A 16,053-nucleotide genomic window follows, 5' to 3' on the forward strand; every position below is an offset into this window, starting at 1 on the left:
GGAGCAGAGACCTTCAGCATCTACCAGTGTTATAAGTGTCCACGTAAAATAGGTGTTAATTAGCACACAGACCTCAGCTGTGTTCCCAGACACTGTATTATCAAGTTACTGTCATTTCCGATGGGTCAATGAATATTGATTAAAAACAGCATTTGCTGCCGGGCAGTTTACACAGCTCCAGCCCTGCTTGTTGGCAGCAGGTTATTCCATTTTTACTGGCCTACCTCTCCCATGTGCCCTATGAACCTGGACCCTAATTGATCACTACAATGCAGGGCACATACAGGCTGGGCATTGCAACACTTGGTGCTGTGGCCCCTTTGTCCTTTTGAGGATCTAACCTCCAATGCCTGTACAGTGTATAAAGAAATAGACAAATCAGATGTTTATTTTATTACTACAGGTATCCAGATTTTCAATCAGTGTAGGTTGTTAGTGTTCAGCCAAAGGTTTGGACCTGAAAACAAATGCCATGTTGTTTTTATATTCAGAAATATTTGGTATGTTTGCAGTTTTTAATAAATATTTTGTGTAAGTAGAACTCACTGGTATAACTATTTACTTTTTTTGATCATAGAGCTATATTAAAACATGTAAACCCCTTCATTTTTAACAAGCATACAGCCTGGCCCTTCCCTCATCCCTCTCTACTCTTTCTTTCTCTTCTGAAAGAAAATGAAGTTTTCAAATGTGTTATGAAGAGAAATACATTTAGCATCACCAGCTACAGGGATCATGTGGGTTGTGTCAAATCCAGCCTATGCCACCAGATTTACACTTCAGATTTCTCACCTGTAGCATCATCACGATGTTACCATTTCCCATCCTGTGAGACATATGGGCTGATCCTGTAAACCTGGCAGGGACAGGACAGAACCTGGCAACAGACACCTCATGTTGACTTCAGTGTTTGCAGGCTCCAGCCTTTACTTTGTCTACTGATCTGACAGGGAATAACAGAAAGGACCATCGTGATCTGACATCATTATCCTTAGGCACAGTGTGTGTTCAGATTTTGCCAATTTCTCTTGAACTCCAATAGGACATACAGCAAGGGTTTTCCACAGTATATCTATCAGCAAAAATTTATTCCCAAATACATATATTTTTTCTAGAATGGGGTTTCTCAGACACAGGGCCATGACTCCTGTCTAGGTGTGCAGAGAATGACAATGATCTTCTCCTTCTGTACCCTCCTTTCCGATAGTCCTTTTCAGTTCTCACTGTGCTGGTTATGAATTTGAAAACATGGCTCTATAAATCACCTATAAACAGAATTTGCTGCGGTGATGCCCATTTGAATCAGCAGAGGGCCTGAAAAACTGGTCTTATGAGATGTACGTTGTTCATTCACTTCAGGAGGTGCCTTGAGCACTGTCCTCAAGTAGCAGCGACACTTAGTCAGGGTATATATACCCAGGGTATGGTTTCATGTTACAGCTAAACTAAATTAAGGGCTTGCTTCCAGTAAAAGCAGGAGGTGTCAGTCCCTCTCCCGCCTACTCTGTTCCTTCCTCCCCTTGCCTCTGCTCCCAGCTGCTTGATCTTTTCCTCCTTTGTGTCACTGATACTCATCTGATCACACGGTAAGCTGGGTCAATCTACTAACCTTGCAAAAAAATAAACGTTTTTTTGTTTGGTTGGTTTTTGTGCTAGATTTTTTTTCTGCAGTTTTAATGAATTAAAATGGCCTGTCATGCCATCCACTGAGCATTGGCTTGGCTGGTGGGAGCCCACAGCTGGGCTTCAGCCCACGGTGTGTGTGTGGGGAGAGCAGGGGTGCAGCGGAGGGCAGCGGGACCCCCACCAAGGCAGTGGGGAGCCAGTACCTCCGTTGCCACCACCCCCTAGTATGGTGCTGAAGGCAGAAGTTTTGTGGCAGACATCACGCTCAGCTCGGCTTTTGTTGTCCTCTCCCCTTGAGTTCCCCTTGAACTTGCTTGCTGATCCCTCCAGCTTTTCATTTCAAGAGAGGGTTGATTAGATGACAACTGGATATGCAGCATGTACATTTGAAAAGATGCACGAGGGAGGGTCATAAACACTCTGCCCTTCGTATTTTTCTGAGGTAGTCGTAACTGTATCCCAGACCTTGGAAGCCCTAGCATGCAACACAGTTAGAGACCCAGATGCCTCTAACTCCAGAGTGGGCAAGCACTCTGTGCAGTGCAAATTTTTGACCTGTGAATTTAAAAACTGAAAACATTTTCAGGCAGGTTCACATTTCCTGAGCAAAACTTATTTAAATTCTCACAGCTGATCTTAAACTGCAAGCAGACTCACTTAATTTGTTATGTGCCCAGTAGCTATTGACAAAGATATTACTCACTGTTCTTGTCTTTCTTTTTTCCAGAGAAATCTTCCTTATCTTCTTGTGTCTTTCACAAGTACTATTTTCCATAATCCATCAGATTTCATATTATCAGATTGTTTGAAGATGTATGCTCAGATTTCTTTGCTTGCTTAGCAGTATGTAAACACTGGAGACCTCAGTTAGATTTATATGACAAAGGAAGTGACAGGATCTCTTTGACGAAGCTAAGCAAGGAGTCTAAAGTATTAGACTTCTGGAGGATGTAGGTTGAAATTAGTGGTTAGGACCTGTCCTCCACTGGTGGCACAGTAGATACACAGGGTGATTTACCCCTATAGCCAGTGTGTAAACCCAGGGGGGATCCTGAGGGGCCCAAGGTAACTGCCCTGTTCAAAATCTAAAATTGTCTATCAAGGATTTTGCCCCAGATCTGAGAGCTGCTCCAATTGTTCTGCAGGATTACGTCACCTCATAGAAGATGTGGCTCAAAATGGTGACTCACTAGGTCCTTCTCCTTAGCAGAATTCTAGCTGATTATATGTACAAACATAATATATAAAAAATTAAATACAGATAGGATGTTATTAATAAATACAGAGAGGTTTGTGGAGTTACTTGCAAGTTTAATTGACCACTTGGAATGTGTAGGTATTTAAATAGATGATTTGGGAGTAGAGACAGTTATGGTCTTCTTGCTGAAGATGAGAATACAAATTGCCATGAGTTATCAGATCTACAGTTCTGGCAGTGGCATATCTTCTCTTACTTAGGTGGGAATTTTATCTCTATGCACTTTATTACTGACCATGTGAGAAAAACTGCATCATCTGCACATCACTAGACTTGGTGCTCCTGGGTACTATAGGTTTACTGACAGCACTATTGCAGATAAGCAGTAAAACGTCCAGAGTGCAGTATTACAGCATATTGCTTTTGCCATACATACTGTTACTGCCATACAGCTGCTACTGCTCCTTCAGATTAAACCATCCAACTGTTTGCCTGGCATCCTCTGCTACTGTGGCAGAAGTTTTCTAATACCATAAGCAATTGCTTGGTAAACAAACTGAAAACATATCTTGAAATGATTCTGTACTGTTTTCAAGTTATGTTTTGAAACCCATGTGATCAGCTGCTCTTCAGGGCCACTGAACACTCTTTTATGATGTAGCAATATGTTTTATAATATAAGGAAATATATTTTTAAATGTGAACAATTTATAGCACCACAAAACCAATTTATCATAACAATACTTACTCTCAGAAGGTTTAATTTTCTTTGAAATAAGCTTGAAAAACACCATTAGGAATCCCAAATCCTAGGTTGTGAAATTCCAGGAGCCATGGAAAATGTAGGAAAGGGTAAAGGAATGACTCTCCTTTTCTGGTATGCTCTCAGCCCACCAGATTGGTCTGCCTGTACAAAGGAGCTTAGAAAGGGTCAGATTTGGCCAGCTGGGAATCCCTGCTATACTGTCCATATGTTTTAACAGGTGGAAGGGTTGCTCAGTTCTTTGCTCTTCTGCTTGGAAGTGGGTGGTATTTGGAGGAGCCCAGGGGGTGCCCACTGGGCTGGACCAGTTCCAGCACTCTGAAGCTGCAACAGATAGGGTAAGACTGAGGCATTCACAAAGTCAATCTTTAACTCCTTTGCAGTGGGGAGAAATAGTTTCCTTCAGGGGGCATGGAGAGCAGTTAAACTAGGCTTCTGCTCTCAATTTCTTTCCAGTAACTCTGCTGGAAACTCAGGGAGATAGCTTAATTGGTCCTCTCTGATGCACTGGTATAAATAATAATAAAATTCATGCTCATTTGCTGTATAGTTTCAGATGAAATTTCTACCAAAATGCATAAAAATAATATTCACCATTGTAGTTCTATTTTCATGATTCATGCCCAATTCACTGAATAAAAGACATATGGAGGGGGAGAGGCAGAGAGAGAAATGGAAATCAAGTTAATACCGAGGAAATCATAGAATCATAGAATCATAGAATCACTGAGGTTGGAAAAGACCTCTAAGATCATCGAGTCCAACCGTCAACCCAGCACCACCATGCCCACTAAACCATGTCCCTAAGTGCCTCATCTACTCGTCTTTTAAATACTTCCAGGGATGGGGACTCCACCACTTCCCTGGGCAGCCTGTTCCAATGTTTCAATGTGTCAAGTAAATGTGTCAAGTAAACTCCTTGCAAACTCTTAAGGTCAACAACATGAAAAAGCACTCAGGAAACCTAACAAGCAAACAAGTAAAAATGACCTCGTAGTTATGAGAAGCCAGACAGGAGAATACGGCTTTGCGTTTGCCGTACTGCTGTTTGCATTTCCTGTGGCTTTAGTTTGCTGCACTTACTGATATGAGATTCTTGGAGCAAACAAGCAACATAAATTTGCACCTCCATCTATGACAAGCAACAACTGCCATGCAGAACTGAAGGGAGAGTTCACACCCTAAGCATCTGAGGACGGTATTTCCAGGGGAACCTTTCAGGACTCATCACCACTCCCCAGACTGAGAGGAAATTTCCTGTGGTTTTAGTTTGCTGCACTTACTAATATGAGATTCTTGGAGCAAACAAGCAACATAAATTTGCACCTCCATCTATGACAAGCAACAACTGCCATGCAGAACTGAAGGGAGAGTTCACACCCTAAGCATCTGAGGACGGTATTTCCAGGGGAACCTTTCAGGACTCATCACCACTCCCCAGACTGAGAGGAAATTACAGGCAAACATTCACTGGCAGGTGAATAGCAACAAGAAGCTTAATAAATGAGCGCTTCCTTAACCCAGGTATATTTAGGACTTCATGGTTATGTAAAGGACCTTTGCAACAAATCATAACACACTTTCAATATTTATAATATACCTATTGTATAACCAAGGAGCTTTAAGCTGTAGAACAATGCTGTTACAGTTTTAACAGGGTTATGAAGCCAATAAGATCCATTTTTAACTCATTAAAAATGGAATACATTACCTTTTTTAGCACATTTTCCATCAGCTTCAAAAGAAATTAAAAAATCTGTCAGAATTCTAAATTCCTGGTGATACAATTTTGCACATCTGTTTTGAAGGAAATTTCAAAATTTTGAAAGCTTTCATGCAAGACCTGACATATAGGAACTCTACCCAAAAAAGAAGAAAATAGTAAATTGTGTGTCTTTAGCGACATTGATTTCCTCCCCCCCTTGAAGAAAATACAGCAGCTGGCTGCCACAACAGTTACAGATCTGTCAGGATATGTAAACTGGGAACAACCAGAGAAAGAAAACAGTGACGAAAGGGATGCCTGCAATTTCTGAGCATTTGAGCTGCTTCTGTGTCTTCCTGGGCTTTTGGGCTCTTGCTGCACATTAAGACTTGAGAAGCTCTGGGATCCAGTTGTAGAGATGGTAAATGAGACTCCTTGGACACGTAGGAATATCATTGCTGTCTATGCAGCCCTTGCAACCCTTGGTCTCCTTAGGCAAAAGGCTCACTAGCTTTCTCTAGTCCTCAGTGACCTCCAAAACAAACTTCTAGGAAACAAGGCAGATTTTAGATGGAAAACCTGCCTGTATTTCAGAAGAGATTTACCCAAATATACATACTCCTATCTAACCATTTTTGTTTCAAAGCAATTTTCCGGGAAGAAGAAAAACCTGAAAGTACTAACCAGCTCTCTTCAGACCTGTGACACTGCAGTTAGTTGGACTCCACTGAAACAGTGACTGAGCAGTCAGGGATAAAAATAAAACCCTGGTTCACATTTCATTCATGCTCGCAGAGCAAGATTCAGGATATCTGGAGTAAGCAGTGTTTGACCACTTAAAGTCGCTCTTTTATGTTAATTTTTATGAACTACTCCACTGATAATTAATATGACTATTAAATGAATGTCAGAAGCTGCAGTTGTTTAGGTCTAGGCTAATATTCCTAAGTTATCAGTGTTTTGTGCCTATCAAGTTTTTTGTCCCTTTTAACCTCTAGGGAACAGGAAGAACTGTTCCAGTTCCAATAATATATGATTTTATCTGATTCCCAGGATCATTTTTAACAAGCTGCTCTACCATACCTAGTGTAGGGACTAAGTGTGTTTATTTTGTTGATATACTTTGCTGCTGGACTGTGATCAGGCGCTCATGCCAGTTTCATTAGATTTTTTGGCAGTTGTTTATGCAGATGATTATAAACTGCAGCTAATTCATTTGCAGGGTCTCGCAGCAGTGGCAGGAATTGATTTTTAGGGGCTTATTTTACTCCTACTGGGGGGACAGAAAACACAGTTGTACACCATTGCTCGTGCAGTTCAAGGATGTCCTGACAGGTCCTTTAGGGTTACTTTTTGCTATTGTCTCCTTCTCAACATATTTGGCCTGCAGGGAAAATTCAGGAACATTGTGAATTGATGATCCCTACGTATAACCATGTTATCAGACTAGCATTTATTTGAGTGTCCATGTTAGCAATGATGAAGAGGTACGTGTCTCTCTAGGCAAATGACTCTTGGCACTTCCAGCTCTGATTAAGCCAGTGGTGCAGGGGTTAATGCCCAGAGCTGTGGAAGGTGAGCTTAAGGTGCTCCCACCACGGTGTGTGTTAGAAAACTCAGAGACTCTGGGATTGATTACTCCTGCTCGCTCTTTTCAGACTGTCTCCTCCAGACTGCCTTTTCAGACAGACACCTTCTGAGCAGAGAAAGCTCAGGTTTTGCATCCATAACACCTAGTAACAGCATGGACTGAAGGGTTAGCTGAGTTGAAACTCTTAAGTGTGTATGATAAATAAATTCAAGAGTAGTTAGCAATTTTTTCCTGGGTAATACTCAGAGGAGATGTGGATAGATGGGATTCACATGCTACTAGCCTAAGCATTAACATGCCCACCATCCCAATGCAGACACCCAGAAAGTCAGACTGCCTCCTGGTCAGGCGGTCACCAGTCAGGCAAAAGAAGTCAGAATAGGCTGTTCCTTGATCTTTCTGAGGTCTCCAGGATTTCTACTGATTTCTAGCTCAGATCATGGTTTAAATCATGATGGTATTTTTCTCTTGAGCATTTGAATTACTAAGTGCTAGCATGTCAACAATTTCATTTCTATCAGTGTTTTTCTTATCTTTCACATCTTTCACAGCTTTGGCTTATGTCCTATCTCACAGATCAAATTTTTTTTCAGAACAGGTAAACCAATGTCACAGAGTTGTGCAGCATAAAAATGGATGGTGGTTCATAGACAACTACAGCACAGCGTGTTTCACCTCTGCTACCCAGCAGATATTTTCACTCCTGTTCAAGCAGCCTCCAGGTTGACCTTTTCTTCATGATGAAGAAGAGCGTTGCTGATGTTGATGTTCTTCAGGTCCATCCCATTCAGTCCTGGATGCCCATCTGGAGTCTTTAGGTAAGAAAGGCTAAGCAATGGTTGGTGTGGCCAACTTTAGGGACATAAGATTGAGGGTCAGATGAGGCACAGCAGGCACTGATGGCATGGTGGAGAGTACTGGAGAGCTTCTGCATGTACTGCCCTCAGGAGATGACCATACCATGTTCACGTGTTTCATGTTGTGTTCCTAGGCCAGAACTAGTGACTTTGCCTTCCTATCATGAAGGTGGGCAATTGCAACAGTCTGTTCTCCAGATGAATTCTAGAGACCACTTAAAAGATCCAACTCATCTAAAGCAGTTCTTGCTTTTTATGTGGGAATGGCTGGCATGAACACGCAGTCTCTGTGCCATGCATCTTTGTTTCGGCATAGTATTTAAAATCAAGTATCTTACTGACCACTTCTGTCAGCTCTTTTCTTTTGGGGAAGAAATAACTGAATATTTCTTATGGAAAGTCCTTGCCATGGGAATTGTCACCTCCTCTGTAGCTCAGATTTGTAGCTTAGATAAAAGTCACATTTACTTACTTTAGGTTTTCCTTAGCCTGGGCAAACAGCCAAAGAAGAAAGAAAGATAGCACTAGGGTGGTTTGGTTTGTGCCAGTTTTTGATAGTGGTTATTCTAGAGTCTTGATAACTGCAAAAGTCATAAATGGCGCAATGGTCAGTGTGATAATAAAAAAACAAAATTGAAAGCCTATTTTTAGAGACTGCTTGGAGTTCACTTCAGGACAAAAAAAAGCTGGAAATCACTCTACAGCAACAAATGTTATGTGATTGCACCCGTTACATAAAAGCTTTTAAGTGTAAATCTCTTTAAAGACTTTCCATATGGGGAAAATGTCAGCTGGGAGGACCTGGGTAAGTATCATGGACCCTGTGGAATGTAGTCATGGACTTTGTTTGGTGAGCTGGACAGCTTCCCAGCTATCAGCAATTCCACTGTGGCCCGAGACAAGAAATGAAAGACAGAAGTCTCTGTATTTGGTATAAGCCAAATGTAACCTGAACCATTGGAGCAATAAGGGGGTCTTTACAGGGGGGATTTCTGTGGCTCCCAGACAAATAACAGGCTTGAGATTCACCCAGAAGTTTTACCTCCGAGGTTCTCACCCTCCAGGTCAGCCAAGCTTTTTTAAATTGATCTGACAGATAGGCTTGAATATCTGCCTCTTCCAACAGCAGATGGGCAGTCAAAGGCTGTTGGGCAACCAGTCCTCTGGCAGCAAAGAAGGATATACAAATTCTGGCTCAGAAATTCTTAGATAAAGTATAGGCTTCAGTAATTAGCACTGAAGAGGCTGGAGGAACTAAAAGCCAGGACCATAATTCAGGCCAATTTTAAAGAGATGTCAGATCTCCAAAGAATCAATGATGTGTTTCATTTTTATTCCTTTTCACTGAAGTAATCTGCACATTTTGCACTGTGCCTGCATGCTCCCTTACTAGCATTTTGATATGGTAACCAGGTACAATTCTATCTGATGCTCAAATCTTCTTACCAATGGTCTCTAAGGACCTATGAAGAATGAGGTATTAGGATATAATATATGGGACATTTTTCATACTAAACACAGAAATCCTCCACTTTCAAGATGGGAAATAACACAGCTTAGAAAACAATTTTATATGCAGTACACACAAAGTTTTGGCTATCATAGATCAGCATATACCAGTGAAGCCAATGGAGCTACTCCAGTTAGCAGTCGTTAAGGAATGTATTGCTCTTAAATTGAATATTTATTTTTTAAGCATTACATGCATTTTACATCATGGTCCAGCAACCTGTGTATCTCCTGCCACTGATATGGCCCCATGTGCCATCTAGTGGAAAAGGTCAACCTTAAAAGATACTCTCAACCTGAGCTAGGAGGGTTTACCGTGGAAAATAAAAAGGAAAAAAAAAACTAAGGAAAAAGGGAGTCTTTCTATCTGAAGAGCAGCACATTGCCAAGTGCAGATATATGATAAGTCAGTGGAGAAGGATAATATTTGACAATTTGGAATTAATAGGAAAATTATTTCCAGTATAAATAAACACCTCTGATTCTTTAACTGCATAGAGAACAATACTGTCTGAGGGACAGAAGAACTTGTTATTCTGATTCTAGTGATTAGTCTTGATTCCATAAATGTAATTTGGAGAAGGACAAGGATGCAAAGATAAAAGATAGAAATAGAAAAGAAAAGTATGGGTGGAACTCAGAATTTGAATGATCTTGAAGGAAGTAGTAAAAGCAGTTCTTAGAAACAATGTCAATTTTCCTATTGTCTGAAATGCAAATGTAAAAGAAAGCAGTGAAATATAAATATAGCAAATTACGCTAACAATTATTTCATGTTTAAAAATAATTGGGTTTCATGTTTTTCATCTTTCTTCCATTTTGTTGTTTCTCTCCAACTAGTCTGCTCCAGAGATCTATTGTCTTTCTTTTTTTCTCATTGTTGTAGAATACAGCTCCTACATCTTCCTTCTTTCTTCAGAGTCTTTCCTCTCTTCTGGAGTTGCTTACAGCTGTTCTTCCCGATCTGCTCTCCCTGTCTTAGTCTCACTTTTTATAGTTTAGAGTAAGACTGTGACTGCAGAACTAGTTTAACTGTATCACCTACCAAGTAATTCCTACAGAAATCATCTTCAGAGACACTTTTCTGAACCAACTTTCTCTCGACACTTAAGTTGTAGCAGCAGTTCATACTGTACTAGAAACACGTGGGATACTAGTAAGTACAGGCAAGTCAGGTAAGTCCTCTCCACGGAGCCAGGACATTGCAGCAGTGCCCTTAGCATCGCGCGCTGGGAGGAAAGTTTTACCTCCAGCTAAAGCTTTTGTTCTGAGACCAGGCAGGCAAAAATTTGTTGCTGCTTAAAGCAGAGTGAACTAAGATCCCCCACGAATGAAATGTGTCAAAGTTCAGCACGTTCTCTATGCCCTTGCGTGCTTGGGTCTTAGATATAAGCTATTGGCACAGAGGAATATGTTTGTGGAGGTAGTGGAATTTCCCCATAAATGATACATATTTTTCCCCTCCTACTTAACAGTCTCAAGCCATTTGAATGATTCAGAGAAAAAAAGAGAAAAAAGGACTAAGAAACCAAATGTGGGCCCTGATTCTGTTCCCACTTTTAACACGCGTGTGTATTCACTACATGTGTTACTGCTGCAACTTCAGTAGAAAGGTCTGTTTCATTACTTTTAACATGCTACAAAAGTTGACCTGGAGAATGTAGGTAAAGACAGGAAAAAGTGATTGTTAGCAAATTCTATCTTAGCAAACATATAGAGAATTTTGTGAGATAAAGGATGTGTACTCCCCAGTCTAACAGCATATCCCTGTCAAGTAAGTCTCAGCATCACTGACAGCCTCAGAGGCGTGGGAACGTCTCAAAGAAAATATTCCCCAAAATCTTTCACAGTGGAAAGTGTCAGCTGAAAGACGGGACTTGCTGACTTCCCTCCTCTTGTTTCTCTCTTAATAGATCTCTTCTCCAGTTAGATGAAGACATATCTATATGTCTTCATACACTAGCATCAAACAGACATTTGCAGAACAACCTAGTATTACCGTTCTTAGCCTTCTGATCCAAGACAGGAGTTTAATCAGCAAAGAATATCATAATATGAATTATTTTTTCTGGAAGAAATAACACTACTGGAAAGTGTAGAATTTAAATTATTCTAATTGCTTTGCTGAAGCAGTTCTATATATTCTCTGGCCCTGCCACTCACTGCTTTAAAGGCACAGTTCTCTAATGAGTGTACTTCAAATATGTGAAATGTGTATAGATACTGCAAACATAATCCTGAGCTGTGGAGATTCAGTGAGTATCTGTATGCTGGTATCCACTAGAAGAGCTGAATGATGAGGAAGGGGGACTATGCAGTTAACTTCTCCAAGAGCATGTAGCACATTAGCTGGTGCTAATCAGGGAGCTAGACCTTCCTTCTTGCTCTCAATAAACTGTTCATGAGTATGTTTTCCACTTGTGTATATATAGATATCTCGCACTTGTAGAGCTTTTCCAGGTTATTCCAAAAGTGCGTTCCCAAGAAAACATGCCCATAAAATACGGTGTATTCCTTTCCCCTTATAAAATATTGGTACGTCATGCTAATTTCTAATCCTAAAATCAGGGAAAACATAATACTAGAACTGCCAATTCTCATGAAAATGGGAAAGATGCTAGCCCACCCTGGGACCAAGAAAAAACATGACATAAATCAGAAATATAACTAGATTAATTTAGGGTAGAGTAATTAAAAGATAAAGTGCATGAATATTAAGTTATAAAATTATTGGCATGAATTTATTAAAACACACTTCAGCAGTCAGAGCAGAATAAAAGCTAATTTGCAACTGGTTGTAATGGGCTTGGAATCAGCTTTAGTATTAGAAGAAAGTTCAAATACAGTGGGAAGGAAATGTAATACAATAAAGCAGTGACTCAGGGGGCTGATTGGGATAATGAAATGCATTTCAATGAATTCTGATGGGCAAAGTATTATTACAGCAGAGCTTCTAAACAAGAGAGGAATAGATGAAATTTGCAACAATGATACTATACTGTCACAGTGACTTTTATTGCTATAGAAATTATTTCGAAGTGTGAAAGGTACTGTACTTCGTGTTCTAATAACGAATTTAAAGTAACTATCTCTATTTTACTGAGCTTTGTTGTTTATCAGCATCCAAAGTATAGACTCTGTGTCTACTCCTTGACAGAACTGCTAATGCTCTATTCATCTTGTCAGCTGTGAGTCTCCTCTGCATGCTAAGACCTCAGAGCAGACATTCTGCACATCTATTAATATGAAATCCAGGGAGGCTGTGGAAGTTTGCTTTTTTGCCTGCTCTGTGGGGGCCTCCTGTGGCCTGAATTAGATGGCTCCTTCTCGTACGGCAAGGCAAAAATAACTCTTGACTTACAATTTGTGAAAACACCATGGCTAATGCCAAGATCAGTGGTTTGCTCCTTGTGTGTTTTGAAACATTGCAAGTCACATTTTATGAACTTCTTATTTACGTATTATTCGCTTTATGCGAATATATGCTTTCTTGTTGAAATGTTCATCATTTTATAACCCCAAAGTTGACTTGCCTCAAAATAGTAATTAAAAACTCCAGATTTTAAACTTGTACAACTTTTTGATAGATTACTTCATCAAACTTCATCAACTGTGTAATCAAAACTTATTAGGAACTGAGGAACATGGAGCAATTATGTAATTTCTTTATTTTCCCAATGCTGCGTTGATAATGTTACAACATTCCCTTTATCTTAGATACTTTTAATTTGAAAGGAAAACTGTGAATCTTTTCAGTTTTTGGAATATTGGTTAATAATGGCTGTGAATGGTGCTGAAGAAAAGAGGGTAGGTGAGAAGACGATATGTAATGTATCCTTTAAATATATTTGAGATAGCGCTAAAATAATTTTGCATCTAATAAGGCGTAAGATTTCGTCAATGGCTTAATTAATAGCAAACAGTATCTCTTTTCCCACCATCTTTTTTTCTCCTTAGACTGTATGTTCTAGATGGGATTATGCATGTCTCTTACAGGGTTATGCTTTGTTAGCACACAATATGTTTCAGGCATTACCACAGTATAAGGATATGTTTCCATATTACTATCCTGGCTGAAACAGATCTGATTTAAGATGTGTCTTTGCCAGTTTCCCACTCACCGGCAATTATTTCTGGTTGTTCTCCAAGAGGTTATGACACACACACACACACACCTTATTTGTGCCAATTACACTGCTTGTGTGATCTGGGAAATTATATAATTTTCAAAAAAATACAGCCTTTTACTATTTTTTGAAAAAGATGCATGCATAGATCTGGTGCATGATGCAGTCACACTGTTGAAGGGGCACAACCAAGGACTAGTGATGTCTTGCAGGAGATGAGGAATGAGCACCTCAAAGGTGAGGGGGAAACTCTTAAATCACATCTGTTGCCGAAAGTGAGTTCTCACTCATTAGTCCTAGCCTGTTTGCAGTTCATAAATGTGTGTCTTTCATAGGTTATTAAATATCTTGCCCCACAACATGATTAATAACACCTAATGACAGCTCATATTTTACCTGGGCAACCTGTGAAACATGCTGAGTTCATGCCCTCTGTAGGATATTTTCATCATATGTCTCCTTATTCTTTCTCACATCTGTTCAGGGCATATAATAGACAGGGAACATGAGCACTGGAGAAAGAGCACATGAACTTCACAGCAGGGACCATTCCAACTGCCAACAAAATAAATCATATTACAGGAGGTAAACGTGAAGCCAATGAAAATACCACTTGGGATGCTACTATGAGTAAAGAGCTGTTTGCATGCATCCTGTTCACAGGTATTTCCATGTTGGGCAACCACATCGAGGGAAAAACAAGCAGCATAATAACAGATGTGACAGACCACAAAATGCTACATGCTATATCAAACTAGCCCAGAGCCCATAACTGAGGTTAGTCAATAATAGGCAGTGCCTTCCCCATGTGGAGTGAAGAAGACGATGAAAAAAAAACCCATCTTGTTCCTGCCCAAGAAATATCATTCGTATTGTGTGTGGATGTGTGAGAGCAAGGGTCATCCATTTCTCAGCTACAATCAGCCTTTGGAAAGTAGCAGACACACAGCAGGTAGCAGGTTTCAGCAATCACCATGCATCATGTGGGACTGGCTGTCAGTGGAGCGCAGGAAAGCAGAAGAAACAAGCATACAGGAGGGTCAGTTTGCTGCCTCACTGTCTTTAGTTTCCCTCTCCCACCCCCAAAGCCTTCTGTCCTGCCTGTTCAAGCACTACACAGTGAATGTGCAAGAGCAAACCAGTGCAGTTCAAACGAATTCAATAAACACAACTGGCCTAACAAATGGTGGATGTTGAGCAATCTAACAGTCCTCTAAGGCAAAGCTTCACAACCAAAATAGGCTTTTGTCTTGTACATGTACTTGATATATATTCTAAGCAAGTAGGAGCTTGCTGTGTATTGGAAGGCAGTGTCTCTAGTGCTCACAAAAGCAGAATTGTCTGGATTCAGTCTTTCATCTGTGATAAACAGGTCTGCATTATGTACTGTGCTCTGGGTTAATATATTTCTCTACGCTAACTGGAGAGGAGCGATAGTTGTGAATGCAGACTACCAATAACTCAGATAAAGCAGTTCTGCAGACGTACAGATGGAGAAGTCACAGCAAGAAGCTCCACTGATATTACCTTAGTGCCCACCGGTGCCAACCATGGGCCGGGGACCCCCTCTGCCAGAAGTCATCCCAGCTAGTGTTGGGTAACACCAGTTGCATAATACTGCTGTGTATTTGTCTCTATACACTCTCCAGTAGTATACGGACAGGGGCCAAAGGGATTTTAAGGGGGCTAATGTGGGGATCTCTCCTCTCACTAACTCCTCCACAATGTAGGATGTCACGATCTCTCCCTAGCAATCTCCCCATGGGAGATCTGCCTCTTCACACCTCCCTGCCTTGTTCTTTACCCTGTGGGACTCCATGATGCCCCTTTACCCCACATCTGATCCAGCATTTACTGAAGAAAAGTTTCACCAGAGGTGGAACCTAATCTTTGTTCCTCCCCGCTCTTTTCCCATTATTAGAGATGCCCTCTAGATACCATCACCTCACTCTAAGACGAGGAATAGGGAGTAGAAGATGTAGGAGCATGAGAGAGTTAGGTGAAGAGGGCCAGAGCAGTCCACAGAGTGTTGCGGATACGGTAGTGCTATTGGCACCTTTAATTTCAGTATTGTCGGTGTCACTGTCATTTAGAGCTGCAGCAATACCATAATAACAGTATATTGCCTGTCATTAGTACAAACAGGGCAAAAACCAGCTTTGCAATACAAAACCTAAGTTTGGGTTATGAGTAACACTCCACACTAAGTAACACTCCACAGCCATAGAGACATGTGGTCTGTTCCTTATAAATTAAGTTGTACTTTATGTAAGATTCACGCTTGATTCTTTCTAAGAACCCACAGAGGTAGAGCCTTTCCAATACGAAGGAAATGCATTCTGTCAACAGAGAGAGATGTAAACTAGGGGAAATTTTTTTAATAGTTGAGTTACTAAAAGCATTCAGCATCACCTATCCTATGGACGCTTGGGGAAACACTTCTAAAACTTTTAGAGCACCCTGTAAGTTCATCTTTTTCTCAGGCCGTGAAGAAGAGCCCTCTTGCCCGACTACTGCTAAATCCTGGCAGGCTTAAACTGCAGCTGAATGTCTGTCGCTGTGAAAGAGCGTGGAGTTCCTACGAGTCACCGGATTCTCAAGGTACTTAACCCGCAGCCCCTGCCGGCGCCCGGCTGTCGGAGGAGCCCGTTTGCAGGCGCCGTCGGTGCGGCTCCGC

General features: G+C 40.9%; 2 long non-coding RNA genes across 2 annotated transcripts in view; one reads left to right on the plus strand and one right to left on the minus strand.

Moving 5' to 3' along the window:
* Nucleotides 1–389: 389 nt before the first annotated feature.
* LOC109279697 lies at nucleotides 390–6,027 on the minus strand. The gene is made up of 3 exons (XR_002086293.1): nucleotides 5,977–6,027; nucleotides 793–943; nucleotides 390–457 (listed from the first exon to the last, which is right to left on the minus strand). It is a non-coding gene; the product is annotated as an uncharacterized LOC109279697 (long non-coding RNA).
* LOC103905233 overlaps nucleotides 1,515–16,053 on the plus strand; it is a 56,934-nt gene continuing 42,395 nt past the window's right edge. Inside the window, exons 1-3 of the long non-coding RNA XR_657939.2 lie at nucleotides 1,515–1,586; nucleotides 7,477–7,701; nucleotides 15,860–15,977. This is a non-coding gene — a long non-coding RNA (uncharacterized LOC103905233). The remainder of the gene's footprint in view (nucleotides 1,587–7,476; nucleotides 7,702–15,859; nucleotides 15,978–16,053) is intronic.

This window comes from Aptenodytes forsteri, unplaced genomic scaffold (assembly GCF_000699145.1).
Source record: "Aptenodytes forsteri isolate BGI_AS27 unplaced genomic scaffold, ASM69914v1 Scaffold166, whole genome shotgun sequence".
In the NCBI taxonomy this organism is placed as follows: Eukaryota; Metazoa; Chordata; class Aves; order Sphenisciformes; family Spheniscidae; genus Aptenodytes; species Aptenodytes forsteri.